General features: G+C 40.3%; 1 protein-coding gene across 4 annotated transcripts in view; it reads right to left on the minus strand.

The window, feature by feature from the left end:
- Positions 1-20,697, minus strand: part of PRKN (parkin RBR E3 ubiquitin protein ligase) — a 1,211,540-nt gene that overhangs the window by 1,134,960 nt on the left and 55,883 nt on the right. The gene's annotated exons all lie outside the window — the stretch shown is intronic.

Here is a 20,697-nt window from a genome sequence, read left to right on the forward strand (position 1 = left end):
CTGGAGTGGGCTGCCATTTCCTTCTCCAGGTGGGTAGGGTCAGATTATTTTCCTGTGAGCTGAACAAAGGCAGAGGGGCAGGGTTCCCCCCGCCCCCAGGCAGGTCATTATGTACGATTACAATAACAAAAGCAAAGACAAGCAAAGGTTAAAATCAAAGAAATAGATTCAACACGGAGTTAGAATTGGCCCTTTCCTGCAAATCAGGACAATAAGAGATCATTCTGCAAAATGCTCTAATTGTTATTTACCCTTCAAAATTTCCTTTCAAATCTGATTAATTAAAGAGAAAACCAATTTTCAATGTTTCCTTAATAAACAGAAACTTACATTATTTCCATACTAAAAGAATGTTCTAGTCTTTTAATAAACCCAAATACGATTTTCTAACCAATTCTGTATGTATAATTATTACAAAATAAATTTAACTAATTAAAATGCTATTGATCTTTTATTGAAGTAAATTTAAAAGATGCTTTTTTAAACTTCCACAGAAAATGTTTCAAAAATAATAAAAAGATACAGAATTTATTATTATATAAATGATTTTGGCATTCTTACCTAAAGCGAAGTTGTTAGGCCTTAAATAGTTGATCTCATTTTTATTGAATGAATACTATCTGGCATCCATTTAGCTAAAAAAGTACAATCAAAGTTTGATTGATTTATGGATATTTAAAAATTTCCTTAGTAGATTGTGCTTAATGGTTGTAATGTGGTGATGGTGGTTTAGTCACTAAGTTGTATCAGACTCTTGCCACCCCAGGGACTGTAGCCCACCAGACTCCCCTGTCCATCGGATTTCCCAGGCAAGAATACTGAAGTGGGCTAGCCATTCCTTTCTCCAGGGGATCTTCCCAACCCAGGGATCAAACCTGAGTCTCCTGCATTGCATTCCAACATTTAAAAAGGAAACAGTAGGGACTTTTTTGCCTCCTGAAACTTTACTGAAGAGCTTATATATTTAATCATACAGACATAGTCATATCTTCTTTATTTTTGAGTATTTACAAAGAGAAAGAATACACAAATTAATACCAATTAGCAAATAAAGAAATTGAAGTTGAGTCCGACTCTTGGCAACCCCATGGACTGTAGCCGACCAGGCTCCTATGTCCAAGGAACTTTTCAGGCAAGAGTACTGGAGTGGGTTGCCATTTCCTTCTCCAGGGGATCTTCCTAACCCAGGGATCGAACCTGGGTCTCCCAAATTGCAGGCAGATGCTTTACCATCTGAGCCACCAAGGAAGCCCCAATTAGCAAGTAAAGCAAAGCATATTGTCCCTTAGCTTTTATGAATGGTCACATGGAACTTACTTCTAAAGAAAGTTTAGTAAGTTACAGCATTGAGAAAAATAATCTTAATTTTTTTTAATTAATTATTTTAATTTTATGGTTACAACAGAAAAAAATATATATATATATGTATATAAAGGAATTACAGCAAGCCCCTTTGGAATTCAATCACAAAAAGGATAGATTCAATTACTTGGGAGGTCTTTGGTGCTTTGAGATGGATACACAGAAAATGAGAGGCAGACTTGGGTCATCATTAAACTGTAATCCCATATGGCATTTTCTCCTCAAAGCTTCAGCTACAATCCATTTACATTGAATATGAGCTGCAAACCAATAATTACAAACACACATACACTCATAAATGAGAGATAACTATACTGACCGAGATGTAAACTGACTTTTAATTATCCACTAATAGTAATTTAGAATATTAGTGGCATGTCACAGTGTACCCCTCAAGGTCCATATACACCAAGAATTCACATTATAGATAAAAAAGTCTCGCTATTAAAAGACATGTTAGGCTCAATTAATATCAATTCTTCTTGAACAGGAGAGAGTTCAATATCAACCTATATCATTCTAAATGCTAATCTACACTCAAGGTTAAAAAACATAAAGTAGACTGTACCCTTAGAATAACACCCGGAACATAGTTAGGACTCACCAGCAATTGCCATTGTATAAACTTTAAGCTATTGGCAATTTTTCAGCTATGAATGTCAGAGTTAACTTAAGAGTCAACAAGAACTGAATTAGGATATAGACAAGCACAATTCATTCTCAGTATTTTTTCAAATTAGTTGATCATGAAATATCCTATGAACTTTAAGATCTTTATCAGTCTAAGACTCTAGGCAGTGACTACCAATGAAATGAAGCTGGAAGACAAGATGGAAAACATTGGCTATTTATGACCTGTGAGGGCTTCCCTGGTGGCTCAACCGGTAAAGCGTCTGCCTACAATGCAGGAGACCCGGGTTCAATCCCTGGGTTAGGAAGATCCCCTGGAAATGGCAACCCACTCTAGTATTCTTGCCTGGAAAGTTCCATGGACTGAGAAGCCTGGTAGGTTACAGTCCATGGGGTCACAAAGAGTTGGACATGACTGAGCGACTTCACTCACTCACTCACTCATGAACTGTGACCTGGTCTTCCCCCAGAAATTCAGATTCCAGTGAATTAACTCATTACCTCATTTTACATCCCATTACTTAAGCTAAAAGGGTGAGTGTCATCTATTAACCTCTCCTTCACATGCCCTGCATATTCATCATCACTTCTACTGTTTCAAAGACTAAGCTCGGGCTGCTCACCACACAACAGGCCAGTAAATCCAAGAGACAATGTGTTGAGGCAAGAAATATGACTGTATTTAGAAAGCTGGCTGACCTAGAAGATGGCAGACTAATGTCTCAAAACAACCATCTTCTCAGAGTCTGGATGCCAGGTTCTTTTATAGAACAGAGAAGAGGTAAAACTGAAAAAGTAAAGACCATTATTTTATAAATATCTTCTAGAATGGCCAACCTCAGGGAAGTGTTAGTTGCTCAATCCTGTCCTACTCTTAGTGACCCCATGGACTGTTGCCTGCCAGGCTCCTCTGTCCATGGGATTTTTCAGGCAAAGATGCAAAAGATAGTTGCCATTCCCTTCTCCAGGTGATCTTCCTACCCTGGGATCAAACCCAAGGAACCCAAATCAGGGTCTCCTGCATTGTACGTAAGTCAAAGTGAAAGAGTTAGTCACTCAGTTGTGTCCTACTCTTTGCAACCCCATGGATTACACGTAGCCCACCAGTCTTCTCTGTCCATGGAACTCTCCAAGCCATTCCCTTCTCCAGGGGAACTTCCCAGAGGTCAAATATTGCAGGCAGGGGATGTGTTCATCTCTTTACACAGAGGGGCAGGGTTCCCTGAGGCTGGTCATTAGGGAGGAGACGTGTTAATCTTTTCAGGCAGAGAGGCAGGGTTCCCTGAGGCTGGGGTCATTATGTATGATTATAATAATAAAAGCAATGTAAAAACAAAGGTTAAAGTCAAAGAAACAGATCCATCAATGAGTGAGAATTTGGCTCTTACCTGCAACACTACCTGAATTGCCTGACCTGTTAGCACCATCTTCACCACAGCACTCCAGTCCAAGTTCCCAAAAGCTTCCTTTCGTCCTCACCTGCCCCCTTTAACCATTGCACTTCTCCAACCAAGGCATTTGCCCTGGAGAACACATAATGCCACCACCATCCCCACCTAGCTCTACAATAGTTTACATGCCTCTTCATAGGCATTTATCTCCAATTTAGGTAACTCAGTGGTAAAGAATCTGCCTTCAATGCAGGAGCAGTTGGAGATATGCGTTCAATTCCTGGGTCAGAAAGATCTCTGGAGTAGGAAATGGAAACACACTCCAGTATTCTTACCTGAAACATTCCATGGACAGAGGAGTCTAGCAGGCTACAGTCCATGGAGTTGAAAAGAGTCAGCCAGGAATGATCAACTAAGCACAAAGTCCTTCCATTATCTGGCCCCTTCTGACATGGTCCAACCTCAGGTCATACACTCTTCCCCCCCTTAACATTCTGGCCACACTGCCTTTTTATCAGCCCCAGACATGCATCCCCAGGTATTTCTCCCACCACAAGCTTTGGGCAGGTTCCTTCTACTCTTCTTCAGATAGTTGGTGGTGTTGTGCAGTTGCTAGGTCTTGTCCAACTCTTTGCGACCCCATGAACTTTATGTAGCACGCCAGGCTTCTTTGTCCTTCGCAATCTCCAGAGATTGCTCAAACTCATGTCCATTGAGTCGGTGATGCCATCCAACCATTTCACCCTCTATCATCCTCTTCTCTTCCTGCCTTTCTTTCTCAGCATCAGGTTCTTTTCCAATAAGTTGGCTCTTCCCATCAGGTAGCCAAAGTATTGAAGCTTCAGCTTCAGTATCAGTGTTTCCAATGAATATTCAGGGTTGATTTCCTTTAGGATTGACTGGTTTCATCTCCTTGCTGTCCAAGGGACTTTTTTCCAGCATCACAGTTCAAAAGCATCAGTTTCTTTAGCACTCAGCCTTCTTTATCATCCAGCTCTCACATCTTTACAAGACTACTGGAAAAAACCATACCTTTGACTAGATGGACCTTTGTCAGCAAAGTGATGACTGCTTTTTAATATGATGTCTAGGTTTGCCACAGCTTTCCTTCCAAGGAGCAAGTGTCTTTTAATTTCATGGCTGCAGTAATTATCCACAGTGATTTTGGAGACCAAGAAAATAAAGTCTGTCACTGTTTTCATTTTGTCACCATCTATTTTCCATGAAGTGATGGAACTGGATGCTGTGATCTTCATTTTTTGAATGTTGAGTTTCAAGCCAGCATTTTCACTCTCCTCTTTCACCTTCTTCAAGAGGCTCTTTAGTTTCTCTTCAATCTCTGACATTAGGGTGGTATCATCTGTATATCTGAAGTTTTTTATATTTCTCCCAGCAATCTTGACTTCAGCTTGAGCTTTATCTGGGCCGGCATTTAAATTGATGTATTAAGTTAAATAAACAGAGTGACAATGTACAGCTTTGACGTACTCCTGTCCCAGTTTGAAACCAGTCCACTGTTCCATGTCCAGCTGGTTCTAACTGTTGCTTCTTGTCCTGCATACACGTTTCTCAAGAGGTACACATCTACATTTCCTTCTTCTTTTTTTTTTTTAATTGTTAGTTCTGAGGTCAGCTATACTGTCACTCCCTCAGAACGCCTTTCCTCACACTTCCTTATAGACCCTTATGACATTGCCTACACTTGTTTGGGTTTAATCCTATTGCTCCTTGAAGACAGGTGCTGTATTTCTGACATCCCCGTTCATATCATACCCATAGCACCTGGTACAGTGTCTAGCAATGGAAGATGCCTAATAAACACTTTTTGAAAATTAGCAAGAACACATGAATGAGCAAAAGAATGAATAAGTTGATACAATTATCCATAGTTGATTATCACATCCTCAACACAGTCAGTATTATAGAACAGGGGTTCCCAAACTTTTTGGCACCAGAGACTGGTTTTGTGGAGGTCAACTTTTCCACAGATGGGGTGGTGGAGGGATGGGGATGATTTCGATGTGGTTCAAGTGTGTTGCGTTTATCGTGAATTTTATTTCTATTATCATTACATAAGCTCCACCTCCGAACACCAGGCATCAGATCCTGGAGGTTGAGGACCTCTGCTATAGAAGATTTAGTTTCTAATTCAACAGAGATTTGTTTGGTGTGCATGGCATTCTGTTTATTTGATAAGTATATTTGTTCAGTATTGCAAATAAATTATCGATTCTGCTGCAGTAATAATCACACACGGGTATGATTAAAATCCCCACTCTATACTAACAAAGCTCCTTAAAATCAAATTTAAGCAAATGTGATAGTTGGATGGCATCATGGACACATAGTTGGATGGCATCATGGACACAATGAGTTTGAGCAAACTCCGGGAGCTAGTGAAAGACAGAGAAGCCTGGCATGCTGCAGTCCACGGGGTCACAAAGAATTGAATGTGACTGAGTGATTCAACAACAACAACAAAATTTAATTAATCAACAACTATTTTTATTCCACTCATTTAATTATTCCAACAATTATTAATACTAAAATTTTAGAAAAATACAAGAAGCTAAGCACTGAAAGAGTCCTTTTAGAAGTTTTCAGGGCAAAGAATGCATGCTTCATCTACTGAAAAAGCATGATGCTATCCAAAAGTTTTAGAATTGCATATAGCAAAATTCCACAATGATAAATTCCACCCAGCAACTTTACTTCTATGAAAAATTTGTTAACTTTAAAAGACTTTAAAGTCAACACTTTGATGTTCTCAGAGTCTCTCTGTCATGGGTACAGTTCTCTAGAAGGATAGCAAAAGGGAACAGCTACCCAAGGAGCCAGTCTACTGAAGAGGATCGCTAGGAACAGTGCAGAGGCTGCCTAAGCAGGAACCAGATAACTCACCTGATGAACCACCACCAAGGACCACTCCACAGAACTCTGGATTTTAAGGGTCTCCTCTTTTCTCTCATTTTAAATAACAACGAAGCTTTGCCTGTGTGTTTCAACTGACTTGTATATACCATTTCTTCATCAAATAAGAAAAGTGAAAGCTAAGGCATATTTCCATTTTGTTTCTTAATTGTTGTTTTCTAGTTTTGCAAACTAATACATTTAAAGAAATTTCCATATGCTTCACAGAACTAGGAAATATAAGAGTTTCTACTTATTTATTTTTGGTCAATGTTAAAGATTATGTTCAAAGGAGAATTTAAATACAGCTGTCTGAAGTGCTTCCAGGAGTTCCTGAGCATTTTTACATTAATGTTCCACATTTAAGTCACTTCAAGTCAGAAATAAAGTGGATGCGTCACAAATTTATAATGTCTATTTCATGAAATATGTATCTACTGTATGTAACAGTTATCATCAAAACCCCGTGAAAGATAATTAATAATCAGCTACTGTAAAAATAAGGGCAGTAGAAACAACTCAAGCACTGAGCAGGAAGCCATAAAATACCATTTAGAGTTCCAACTTGGCCATGAACTCATTGTGTGATCTAGGATGAAACACTGAGCCCATCTGGACTTCAGTTTTTAGATAAGCAGGTGAAGAGTGTGGGCTGTGGGATATCAAAGTCCTTGCAATGTTACTGGTTCTAAAGATATTTGTGATATGGTATATTCTAGCATTATCTGGATAAAACCTCTAAGGATAACATTCTTTAGTGTACAGAGAATGGTAAAGCAGGTTTTACTACTGTTTTCTTAATTGATGCAGAAATGCCCGTACTTTTACATTTTCTAATATGGCATTTTTTTTTAAATTCCATTTTTATTAACTTTCTCTTATCCTAAAAAGAAAAAACACACACACACACACAAAAACTTTCTTACCTACCAAACTATTAGGATCAAATAATATATCCTATAAAAATATTATGTTACTGGCATGTTACATTTGAGAATTTAACATGCAGATGAAGACTTCAAAATTATGGCCCCCACAGCAACTGTAACTCAGCCTATTGGACGCAGATATGTAGCATCTTCTTATTAGCAGATATGCAGTAAAATGTATGCCTTAATATATACTGTTTATGCAGTCTACATGAATTATGCTTGCTTTGAGGACTATAAACTTAGAGTTTTCTCCCCAAAACTTTAATTCTTAGTCATAATTTCACATTAACATAAGGCTGGAGCAACATTTTTGTCAGTGTTATTCATATATCATCATATTTCTTTGAAGGAGACACAATAAAGTATATAACAACAGGAAATTAGAATGTATTTATTCCAGTCTATATTGAGGCATATGCATATGGTCATGCTTGAAAATTGTCCTAGGGTGGGCATAACGTGTTTTCCTGGGGTAGAGAGATAAAACAGTGATGTCCTTGCTTAATATCAATATTAAGCAATAAACACCATATGAAGTTAAAACTTCAGAATGTGATTTTTTTTTCACTAAAATCCTAAGGGTCTATGTTTTGATTTCTAGATTATATATAAAGTCTATGGCATTCATATAACAGAAATTAGTGCTGGATGTACATGTCCCAGGGGGCTACCCCCGTGGTGCTAGTGGTAAAGAACCCGTCTGTCAATGCAAGAGATATGAGAGATACAGATTCAATCCCTGGATCAGAAAGATCCCCTGGAAGAGGGCACAGGAACGCACTCCAATATTCTTGCCTGGGAAATCCCACAGACAGAGGAGCCTGGTGGTCTACAGTCCTTAGGGTCCCACAGAGTCAGACACCACTGAAGCGACTTATTAGCACAGCTGCATGTTCCAGAAGCCTGATTCCAAATTGTTGCCGTTCAGTCGCTCAGTCGTGTCCAACTCTCTGCGACCCCCTGGACTGCAGCACACCAGGGTTCCCTGTCCCTCATCCCCTCCCGAAGTTTGCTCAAATCATGTCCATTGAATCGGTGATGCCATCCAACCATCTCATCCTGTCGTACCCTTCTCCTTCTGCCTTCAATCTTCCCCAGCATCAGGGTCAAATGGACCTAGTTAATTTGTGAATGCCTGACAGTCCAACTCCTGGCCTGAAATCAGAAGCTCTGTTGTTCAGTTCAGTTCAGTCACTCAGTCGTGTCCGACTCTTTGCGACCCCGTGAACTGCAGCATGCCAGGCCTCCCTGTCCATCACCAACTCCCAGAGTCCACACAAACCCATGTCCCTCTAGTTGGTGATGCCATCCAACCATCTCATCCTCTGTCATCCCCTTCTCCTTCTGCCCCCAATCCGTCCCAGCATCAGGGTCTTTTCAAATGAGTCAGCTCTTCGCATCAGGTGGCCAAAGTGTTGGAGTTTCAGCTTCAACATCAGTCCTTCCAATGAACACCCAGGACTGATCTCCTTGTTGTTAGCCCATATGAATACAGCAAACAAAAAAGCAAACAAACAAAAATTCTACAGGGATCTGGAAAGTCAACCATTATAGTGGAATCGATGACACATGCTGCTATAGAGACAGAGCAATGGAGTAAAGTGTTGAGATTATGGGAAATTGGAAATGCCTTCAGAGGGCAGTTCCTCTGACCAAAAAAACGTGCTCAGTAAATTATTACTTGTCATTAGTAACAGTATTCTGCTTAATGAACTCCATAATGGTGACACCATAACCATATACAAGAACAAATTTCATGTGTTTAGAGAGTTAAGATATGGGAGATATTCAGGCTATTTATGTTATTCACATTTAAATCTAGATTTTGGCATATTCTCTACTATAATTAAACAAATTAAACTCAGTAAATTAAAATGACTGAAAGAAAACATCTGCAAAATACCTATAGCAAAAAAGCCCCCACAAAAATGAGTGAGGGACTCTCGATGTTGTCTGTCAACCTGAGCACTCTCACCATGACTCTGCCCTCCTGTTACAGTTCAGTCACTCGTGGGGATGGTAAGGTCAAGAGAGTTCTGCTGCTGCCGCAGCTGCTGAGTCGCTTCAGTCGTGTCTGACTCTGTGCGACCCCACAGACGGCAGCCCACCAGGCTCCCCCGTCCCTGGGATCCTCCAGGCAGGAACACTGAAGTGGGTTGCCATTTCCTTCTCCAATGCGTGAAAGTGAAAAGTGAAAGTGAAGTCACTCAGTCTGTCTAACTCTTAGCGACCCCATGGACTGCAGCCTACCGGGCTCCTCCAACCATGGGATTTTCCAGGCAAGAGGACTGGAGTGGGGTGCCTTCTCTGAAGAGAGTTCTGGGCCCAAAACAAATGCCAAATTATTAGGTAACACTATCATCTGAACATTTCAGTTTCTGCCACTCCAAATCTGAAATGATATGTGTTTCTATCTCACATAATTATTGGAAAGAGATGATGTACTTAGTAAAATTTTAGAATTCAGAAAAAAAAAATACTAACATAAAATACTATGAGAATAATTCTGAGATTTTGAAGTTGTTTACATAAAGAATGCAACACACTGCCAACTCTTGCGACAAAATCAAACACTTGCATGGTGCATCACTCTTAAGTCCTGCTGAAATTTAACCAGGTGCACTTAAAATTACCACTCTGCACACTGGTTCCATAGTTACTCATTACTATACACTACTTACAACATACTATTCTGATCTTAATTACTTTTTAGTGGACAGGGACTGTATCTATTCAACTTTCTTCGGTCAAGAATAGCTCTCTATGCAAAGATATTCTTAAGAAAATTTTTGGGAGGAGCCTGGGCTGTGCTCTGCTATGCTTAGTTGCTCGGTTGTATCCAGCTCTTTGCAACCCCAGGGACTGTAGCCCACCAGGTTCCGCCATCCCTGGGGATTCTCCAGGCAAGAATACTGGTGAGTTGCCAGTATTCAATCCCAACCCAGGAACTGAACCCAGGTCTCACGTATTGTAGCCAATGATAGTAATATAATATTTACTTATAATAAAACAAACTGAGCATTCAGCACTCATTGCCATGTAAACCTTATACAAGATAATCTTATGATTTGAACGTAAATCTCTACACATTCCATTCTCAGTAAACTGACTGACAATCAGGTATTTAACATACCAAAATCACATAAACCACCTGGATTGCAAGTATAACTCAGGACAAATTGTATTTCTTAATACAATTTGAGCTTAAGAAAAAAATTTAACTAGGTAATTGCACTTAAAAGTTTTTTAAACATTTAAAACAAACACAGGTCTTATCACTTTTTTGATGGAAAATGCAATGAATAGCATATTCTATGGAGATAGGTAGGCAGGTAGATAAATAGAGATGTAAACATATACCTACATATATAGATGCAAAGAACCAAGTTGTAAGAACCTTGAAAATTCTCCAAGTTACATACATGGTTAGTGACTTTAAAAAAGTATAACTTTTTATGGGTTAATCATTTATAATTTCTTACATCTTTATAATATAGTAGGAAGTTAAAGTGTTAAAATATCTTCCTTGGTTATGTGAATTCAAGGGACAGCTATTCTGCAGTTGCAACTAATATTCCTTTTTAAATGTACTTAAAAAGTATATACTTTATGCCTTTCTTCCTTTAACATAAATACACTGTTCAGTCAGCTTCCTGATTCACATTTTTAAAGTTTATATTGAAACAAGTTTCATTCCAGTTTGATTTGTGACATAGATAACACTGTAAGCCACTTTACTACATTGCTTCTTAAAAGCCATTTCCATTCCTGCACAGTATACAGATTAAGAAAGTTACACATAATAAGTAATGTGCCACTGTAATTTGAAAATATTCATCTTGTTCACATTCTCCAGCTCCTACTAAAAGATTTATAACACCACTGAAACAGGAATTGATGAATTCATCACTGTCTGGGGTATTTTGATCATAATCAATAACATAATTTTACCCTTAGATAGGATTTCAATTAAAGCATATTTTTCAAAGCAATTTTAATATAAAAATGGGGTTTAGTTTCATGAAGGATTAACCCACTGGATGCCAAAAAGGAAATTATTCTGCCTCTGAAATTCTGTATTAGAAAAATAAATGAAAACAGACTCTCCTCTACTTCACATATCCCGCAAGTACATTTCATAAAAGTTACATTATTATATTTTCATCATGGAAAATGAAAAGCAATATACTTTTATAAAATAATAGAATCATAAAAGGTTTATCAGGCAAAAGTGATGACACACCCAGATACACTGCCACTGCTCAGATGACATGCATTTTATATGCAAAGAAAACACTTTCACTTAAAATTAATTTGTCATATCATTACTAAATACTGAAAAATCTTAAAAAAATCCTATGACATCCATGCACGGTATAAAAAATACAATATATTTTATGATTATCCTCTTATTCTACTAACTCTTTTATTTTTTCATGCTCTATTAGAATGTCCAAAGAACTGTCAACTACAAATTGGCACTTACCAAGAGCATTGCCAATGACTGAACAACAAAGTGGATTTACTCCCACTTCCAAAGTCCCCTAAGCTGGACAGGTCTATAGAGGAGCCTGCTGACCTCAAACTCACCTTAAAACAACACTCAAACAGAGGAAACTACATTACACTAGGACAAGAAGAAGATGACATCAGAAGTAGACAGCTTGCCCAAGACGCTGATCTGACTTGTTTGATCATTTATACTGTTTTCCTGAATCCTTGGACCTATGCCTATCAAGCAAATGTTTTCTATCAGGGACATGATTCTATGCTGCTTTAAAACTCAATCCAGTTGTTGGGTTGTGGCCAATTACCTGTGTCTAGTACTTCGGAGTTACCTTGGTGGACTGGATCTCTAGGGCTCTGATTGGATACCCCTGAGGAAATTTATTTAGATGAGTGTTCAGTCCTATTCTATTTATTCATGATATTACTAGATGGGATCCTCTCATCTGGCCAATTAATAATACCTGCTCTGATGCTGGCCATAGATTTAAGTTTTCTCTTAGGGCCATTCAAACTCAATTGGAGTGACAAGCTAAGTCTCAATGAAAAAATTAGCCTCTCTATTAAAAGGAAAACTCCCACAATTATGGGGGGGATATACATAGTTAACACCAGGCTATGATCATTTAAGTTTAAAAACTCCACTATGTTGGAAACATTTAAGTTTAAAAACTCCACTATGTTAAAAACTCCACTATGTCGGAGAAGACAATGGCACCCCACTCCAGTACTCTTGCCTGGAAAATCCCATGGACGGAGGAGCCTGGTAGGCTGCAGTCCATGGGGTCGCGAAGAGTCAGACATGACTGAGCGACTTCACTTTCACTTTTCACTTTTATACATGGGAGAAGGAAGTGGCAACCCACTCCAGTGTTCTTGCCTGGAGAATCCCAGGGATGGGGTCGCACAGAGTCGGACATGACTGAAGTGACTTAGCAGTAGCAGTATGTTGGAAATAGTTAAATCATACTAAAAATGATCAACCTGGTAATTATGAGACAAGGCTAGGTACTTTATGAACTATGCCTATTATTACCCTTAGAGAGAGTGATTGGTATGGAACTCAGTGGATTTGTGGCACTAATTTATGGCCTTGACATCTACAGGGATGGATACAAAGGTATAACCTGGGATTCCCATGAATTTAAGGTCATACGTGTTAAAAAAATTAGAGGTAACCCTAACCAATCTACCACTGGTATGATCCCAATGGGTCAAAGATCTGTATTCTACTGGTATGAACATTTATCAGCTTTGTGTGTGTGTGTGTGTGTGTGTGTGTGTGTGTGTGTGTGTGTGTGTGTGTGTGTGTGTATGTGTGCGCACGTGCGCCTTCACTGGGGTTGGAGGATGTAATTGGCTATATCGAAGCCTTAACAACTTTCATAAGCTTTAAATGATAGTAACTGGGCTGATGCTGAAACTAAAACTCCAATAGTTTGGCCACCTGATGCGAAGAACTGACTCATTGGAAAAGACCCTGATGCTAGGAAAGATTGAAGGCAGGAGGAGAAGGGGACGACAGAGGATGAGGTGGTTGGATGGTATCACCGACATGATGGACATGAGTTTGAGTAAGCTCTGGGAGTTGGTGACGGACAGGCAGGCCTGGCGTGCTGCAGTCCACGGGGTCACAAAGAGTCAGACATGACTGAGTGACTGAACTGAACAACAAAGGCATTTGCCATCTGCTTCTAAGGAGACTGAACCCTGTGCTGTTACAGCTGTTGACCTTCAACAATCCCTGAAGGAGTTCAGGGTGGGGCACTCTGTGCTCCAGGGACTCTGGTGGGACAGGTCTTCAGACAGTTGGATGTTTCTAGAAACAGATTTTATTATCTCAATCCTTGCATCTCCTCATATCTACAGAAGCATCCAGTCCCATCACTTCATGGCAAATAGATGGGGAAACGAAACAGTGAGAGACTTTATTTTCTTGGGCTTCAAAATCACTGCAGACAGTGACTGCAGCCGTAAAATTAAAAGATGCTTGCTCCTTGGAGTTCGTGATGGACTGGGAAGCCTGGCATGATGCAGTCAATGGGGTTACAAAGAGTCAGACACGACTGAGCAACTGAACTGAATGGTTTTTCCAGTAGTCATGTAAGGATGTGAGAGCTGGACCATAAAGAAGGCTAAGAGCTGAAAAATTGATACTTTTGAACTGTGGTGTTGGAAAAGACTCTTGAGAGTCCCTTGGACTGCAAGGAGATCCAACCAGTCAATCCTAAGGGAAATCAGTCCTGAATATCCATTGGAAGGACTGATACTGAAGCTCTAATAGTTTGGCCACCTGAGGCAAAGAACTGACTCATTGGAAAAGACCCTGATGCTGGTAAAGATTGAAGGCAGGAGAAGAGGATGACAGAGGATGAGATGGTTGGATGGTATCACTGACTCAATGGACATGAGTTTGAGCAAGCTCTGGGAGTTGGTGATGGACAGAGAAGCCTGGAGTGCTGCAGTCCACAGGGTCTCAAAGAGTCAGACAGGACTAAGCAATTGAACTGAACAAAGAAATGCAATAAATCCCTTCATGGTGACATCAGATCTCCACGACTAACAAAAAACCTTTTTATCAAATGAGTGCCTAATGGTATTGAACTCCCCCTTCACCAAAACCTAACATAGTGGCCTTCCCCACTGCTGCTTTGGAGCAGTCTCTCAGAGCTATCAGAGACGCTGCCTCCCAGGCTGCAGTCCTCATTTCGCCTCAAATAAAACTTAACTCGCAACTCTCAAGTTGTGCATCTTTTTTTAGTCGACAGGACGACCGACGAAGCAGCCCAGAGCGGACTTCCTTCCTTCACTGGACTCCACGAGGAACCGGAGCTTTGGTACCAGCAGCGGCCCCCTGCACCCATCCGCCTCCTCGGCGAGTGCAGACAAATTTGGGGAAGTCTCCCGTGTTGGTTGAGATTCTGAGTTTTATTTGGCGGTGGAGCAAGTTACCCACCCCCTCCTTGCAGGAAAGATACTGGGGGGAGAGAGGGCGGATGAAACACCTGAGGGATACCCACTCATGGGTCTAAACACTGAGTGGGACTCAGTTGAAAGATACTGAGAAATTCTCACCCAGTCAAAAGATATTGGGTGGGGGACTGGCTGAAAGATGCCTGGGGAATTACCCACCCAGTGGAGAGGTATTGGGTTGGGAGAAAAAAATGAGGAATATCCAGGGCGTGGCTGAAATACGCCAAGGTCGCTCCATTGTAGGGAACTGAACGGTCTTGACTGAGTGGTGAAGAGGCTGATCTGACACTTTTCCTCAATTTGACTGCCATTATAGAATTTGCCAGGGTTAAACATGAGGAGAATCTATGAGAGCTTTGCTCCAAAGAAAAGGGACAAGATTCCTCCCAGCCAGTTTAGGTTTTCTCAGGTGACTGAGAAATTTACAGGAATAATGCAGGTCTAGTCCTCATACTGTGCAGTGGTCCCACAGGCAAACCCACTCGTTAATTAAAATACTTGCTCATCCGGGGGTTGCACAGAAGGACTGGCCATTCAGCGACCTGAGCAGCCCTGGTGGTCTTAGATTTCCTGAGGCGGAATCCGAGACACGTAAGATGAGCTGAAACGACTCTGGGGTGACCTGGAGGAGTTAAGCTCACAAGCAGCACATGGGCCCGCGACACAAGTTCACTCGTGATTTTTATTCCTGACAAATTCAGCTTAAAATGGGAAACAGAATCTCTGAAAAACAGAAACAAAGTGGTGTGAGAAAGCCAGCCTCTGATTAACACTCCAGCTGGATTCATGTACAATATGTACAGAGCTCATACTTGCAAGTACCTAGTTAATTGGAGAAATTATACTAAAAGAGATCTCAACCTCAAATGGCCAAATTGGGGTTCTTTTGATATTCCAAGGTTGATATTTTTGCCCGCACAATTAGAAAAGGCCGGCAGTGCTTACTTTGATTGGTATCTAGAAGGTTCTAAAAGAGGAAACAACACTTTCTTTGCAGGAAACCAACAAGAAATTACTTGAAACTATATCAGAACTAGAAAAGGCTGCTAACACTGACTCTGCCAGGCCGCAGGTCTAGTGGGACTGGGAAGTCACGTTTGGCAGTTATGCCACTTGGCTTTTGATTTCTGGGCATCTCTTTGCCTTTTGTTTCATTTGGAACATGACTCCCCACTGGTGAAGTTCTGGTTTGGTTTGCTTTGGTTGGTTGGTTTGAGTGTGCAGACGTCTAGTACAAACTATTGGAGCTAATATGGGAACTGCTCCCTCTAAGGTTCCACACCCTACCTGGGACCCCCTTGGAAAAAAATGCTTTCAGACGACTGGCCAATCTATAGCTATGATCCAATGATAAGAAAAATGGCCTAAAGATGTTAGATCTTTATTGACACAGGATAGGAACATGGAATGAAGTTCCCTTACATCCAGGACTCCCTCCTGCAATCAACAGCCTGCGGCTGATCAAACTAAGACCCCCTACTTCCCCAAAGGGACAATCCCTACTGGGGCCAATCTGCCCTTGCTATCAGGGCCAAGTTGAGCACTATCTGGTCTAAATTTTGGCTATAAACCTATGGTCACAGAAAAATGCAATTTTTGACAATATGGTCAAAATATTCTTTAGACTCCAGAGAAATCTTGAAGAAAAAAAAAAATCTCTTGCCCTGAGGAAAAAAAAAGAATTCTTGCCCTGAGGAAATAACCCCTCCTATACCTTTAGACCAGAGCTCTCTGGATCACTTATCTAGACCATCTCTAATTCCTGAAACAAAAAGAAAAAAAAAGAAAGTGTGTGTGGGGGGGGTGGTGACAGAGCCTTTTAAAATCTTACTCCAACCACTGGTTACAGCTAGTGAGCTTTGTACTGTGATATCTGATTCATAACTAAGCTTGGAAAACGAAGCTATAGGACCTCTTGTTCTGTCTATTTGGAGATGCATGTGTCTCAGTGTGTGTCTTTGTTTTTTGGATAATTTGCTGATTGCTGAGGTCAGTTTGTAAATCATTGGTAAAATGAAAAGGCAAGTTACTGAATAGAAGAAAACATTTGCAAATGATATGACTGGTAAGAGGTTAATACCCAACGTCAAGAAACAGCTCATACAACTCAATATCAAAGAAACCAAACAACCCAATTAAACAATTGACAGAAATACAGAATAGACATTTTTCCAAAGAGGAAATGCAGATGGCCAAGAGGCACGTGAAAAGATGCTCAACTTTGCTAATCACGGAGGAAAAGCAAATCAAAACCACAGTAAAGTAACACCTCACACCTGTCAGAATGACTATCATCAGAAAACAAAAACAAATGTTGGTGAGGATGTAGAGATAAGAGAATCCTCATACAGCATTGTTGTGAATGTAAATTGGTGCGTCCACTGTGGAAAACCATATGGAAGTTTCTCAAAACTCTAAAAATAGAACTACAAATGACCCAGCAATCTTATTTCTGGTTATATAGCTGAAAAAATAAAAACATGGATTCAAAAAGATACAAGCACCTCTGTGTCCATAGCCCAATGTTTACAGCAGCATTATTTGTAATTGCCAAGGTATGGAAATTACCCAAGTGTCCACTAACATATGCATGGACAAGGAAGTTGTGGCATATATCTACATATATGTAGGTACAGAGACATATATGTAGGCGTATATATATATATATATATACACAAACACACACACACACACGCAATGAAATACCACTTAGCCATGAACATTTTGCCATTTGTTCACTGATCTTAATGTGGTCAGCTTCAAACTATGTACAGCCCCAAATTAAGAAATGCTTATGTTTCTATTGTATCCAATTGGCGTTCCAGGATTTGGTTCTCACCTGTTGACTTTCAAACCGAAAAAGAGATGAAATTAGGACTCTAAGAATTCCGAGTGCTAAGCAACAACATTCAACTAAGAAAAGAGAAGGGTTCCAGAGCACTGACCAGTCCTGACTTCAGTTTCTTATAACACTGAGTCAGAAACTCAAAGAACAAGTTTCTAATGAAATGTTTGTGGAAAATCTAATGCCTAAACTCAGCAGCCAGCTGAACAGAACAAAATCAGGTGGAAACAAGAATAAACACAACTATGTAACACTGGGGAAAACACACAGGTGCAGAGGCATGGCACTCCCACAGACAGGATACCTTGGGTTGATCAGGGAACCAGCAGCGGCATGATTTAGGCACAGAGGAGAACCCTGAACACAGAGACTTCTTCACGAGAAACAAAGGGATCCTAAGTTCTGCCCTGGGACACTTGATGTTACCTATGTCCTAGAGGCCTATCTGCAGGAAATTCAGGTTGTTAGGTATGGCTGAAGTAACAATTTATGCATATCTGTGTATTAGAGATGTTCTCTAGTCTCATGCATTTTTTTTTTTTTTGAAGGCAGAATCAGAGGCTTAGAGAAACAATTAGTTAAATGTGAACTTTAACAATTAGTTAAAGGTTCAGATGTACACTTGCTGAGTTTTTCTGTTCCATGCCTGGGGCTGGGGAATAGGGTGGTAGAGGAGTAACCTAGTCCAGACAGGAGAGACTGGAGGGACCAGAGGCCTCGTTGATGAAAGGATGGTGAAGACCCTGCATTGGGAGAACTCGACCTCAGAGTGACGCAGCATCCAGCTGTTCCCAAATGTGCCTCCAGCCCTACAACTCATCACCTGTGAGCAACCCAGGAGCCAAGGGTTCTATATTTCTTATTAGCTAATTCTTAGTAAATAGCCTTTCCTGTATCAGATTAATTCCAAACCTTTCACATGTATTTATTCTTTCAACAGTCACGATAGCCCAGTGTGTGCGCGCTCAGTTGCCAAGTCTGACTCTTTGCGACCCCCTGGACTGCAGCCCGCCAGGCTCCTCCCTCCATGGGATTCTCCAGGCAAGAATACTGGAAAGGGTTGCCATGCCCTTTCCCAGGGGATCTTCCCAACCTAGGGATTGAACTCGGGTCGCCAGCATTGCAGGCAGATTCTTTACCATCTGAGCCACCAGCAAAGCCAAGGACTATCATAACAGCATATAAATTTTAACACTTGAATAAATATCTTGGGTTTCTAACTGATTCCAGGAAAATAATGAAATCTTCAAAGTACCTATAGTTCCTTGGAAACAGATGTGAACCACACCACATTACTTTGGGGAAAAAAAAAAAAAGAGAGAGACTGATATATACACAAATGATGCTGCCATTCCTTCCAGGAAGCAAGTTATAGCACCCAAATTTCCACACAGCCCATAGGAGACTACTCGTAGTGGGGTGAAATGTTCTGGAAGCTGAGGGAAGCAGAGGAAATAAGAATATAACCAAACGCAGCTGGTTAATTGAGGCTGTTCACAAGGAGCAGCATTCCATAATGTTTTCATGTCACAAATAAATTTGGGATTAATTATTTTCAAAAACTAAAATCTTTGTACAAACTCAATTGCAAAATTATGTCAGGTTTCAAAAACAGAAAACTCATTTTTAGGCTAGTTAGTAACTATGTTAAAAGCATTACTTCAGGGAAGTAATACAGAGGTTTCTTGGTACTATGAGGTACCTGGTACCCATCATCTGCACATTAAAATTTAACAAGTAAGCACTTATATAATGAGGCCAACCAGATTCAACTAATCCTCATTTCTATAATAAACAAGCATTTGAATTTACAGGCGGAACATTAAAATGAGGTTACAAGGTATTCAGAATTATGAATTTCAACCTATATTAATAAGAAGAGTGAACACATCAGGTTACTGCTAAACTCCATCTAATTACTTACAAATTAATCAAGGACAATAAAGGAAATTAGCATCTGAAAGACACTCATGATAATACCACTAAGAACTGTCAAGCCTCAATTATCCATGCTAATTAAGAAAGCTGGCTAATCCTAAACAGTGGATAATTTAACAGTTCTTTTTATTGGCACAGATTATATTTTGTGTGTGACAGATCTACCTGAACATTTTGTTTTTCTTAGTTCAGAATGAAAAATAAGTTTTCCTTCTTGGTAGATCATAATGCAAATCAGCTAGTATGTTTTTTAGTTTAAAATGGGTAAATTACAAAGTATATAATCTATACCTATAGTAGATAAAATCAAAGTGCTGTTTAGAATCTTTTAGCTAAGCTTTCAAAAATACATTTAATAATTGCAAGTTAAGGTACATGAATTGTGATAAAAATGAGAAAAGATTAACTTTTTTTGAGACACTGAAAGTGTCTCAAATTTAAGCCATATAAATTGCCTTGTGAGTTACTCTTATTTCATTTTACAGATAAAATTATGGAACGTTCAAGAAGTAATATACTGAGTTACATGTGGTAAATGAATATGTATCCTATTCTTTGGGGCTTCCCTGGTGGCTCAGACAGTAAGGAATCTGCTTGCAAGGCAGGCAGGTTTGATCCCTGAGTTGGGAAGATCCCCTGCAGAAGGAAATGGCAACCCACTCCAGTGTTCTTGCCTGGAGAATTCCATGGACAGAGGAGCCTGAAGGAATACAGTCCATGGGGTCACAAAGAGTTGGACACGACCGAGCAACTAACACACACACCAACAGTGTCTGTCTGAGCTACCAGGGAAGCCCCGTATCAACAATACAAATTGCCAGATATAGAGCCGTCCACGGTCAAACTAACTAACGGGTGAAGAGCCAAGGCTGCGGTCATCACGCAACAAGTTCCTACAGAGCTTGAGCGCTGACGCAGATGGTCTGATGGGGAGTCCAGGCGCAGGCTCAAGCTGTAGCGCCCCGAGACCTGCATCGGCACCACGGCAAATGGTTTGAGGCAGACGGTCTGATGGGGAGTCCCGGTGCAGGTTCAAGCTGTAGCGCCCCGAGACCTCGAGGCCTGCACCGGCACCACGGAGGCGCTGCTTCCTATGATCTGAGCCTGAAAGGTAGGAATAACCACCAAACTGAAGCCTATCCTAAATTATCAACATTTCTTTAAGCTCCTTAAACCCTGCCAAAGTTGGTTGACTTGCAGAAAAATACTG

This window comes from Cervus canadensis, chromosome 33, assembly GCF_019320065.1.
Source record: "Cervus canadensis isolate Bull #8, Minnesota chromosome 33, ASM1932006v1, whole genome shotgun sequence".
NCBI lineage: Eukaryota > Metazoa > Chordata > Mammalia > Artiodactyla > Cervidae > Cervus > Cervus canadensis.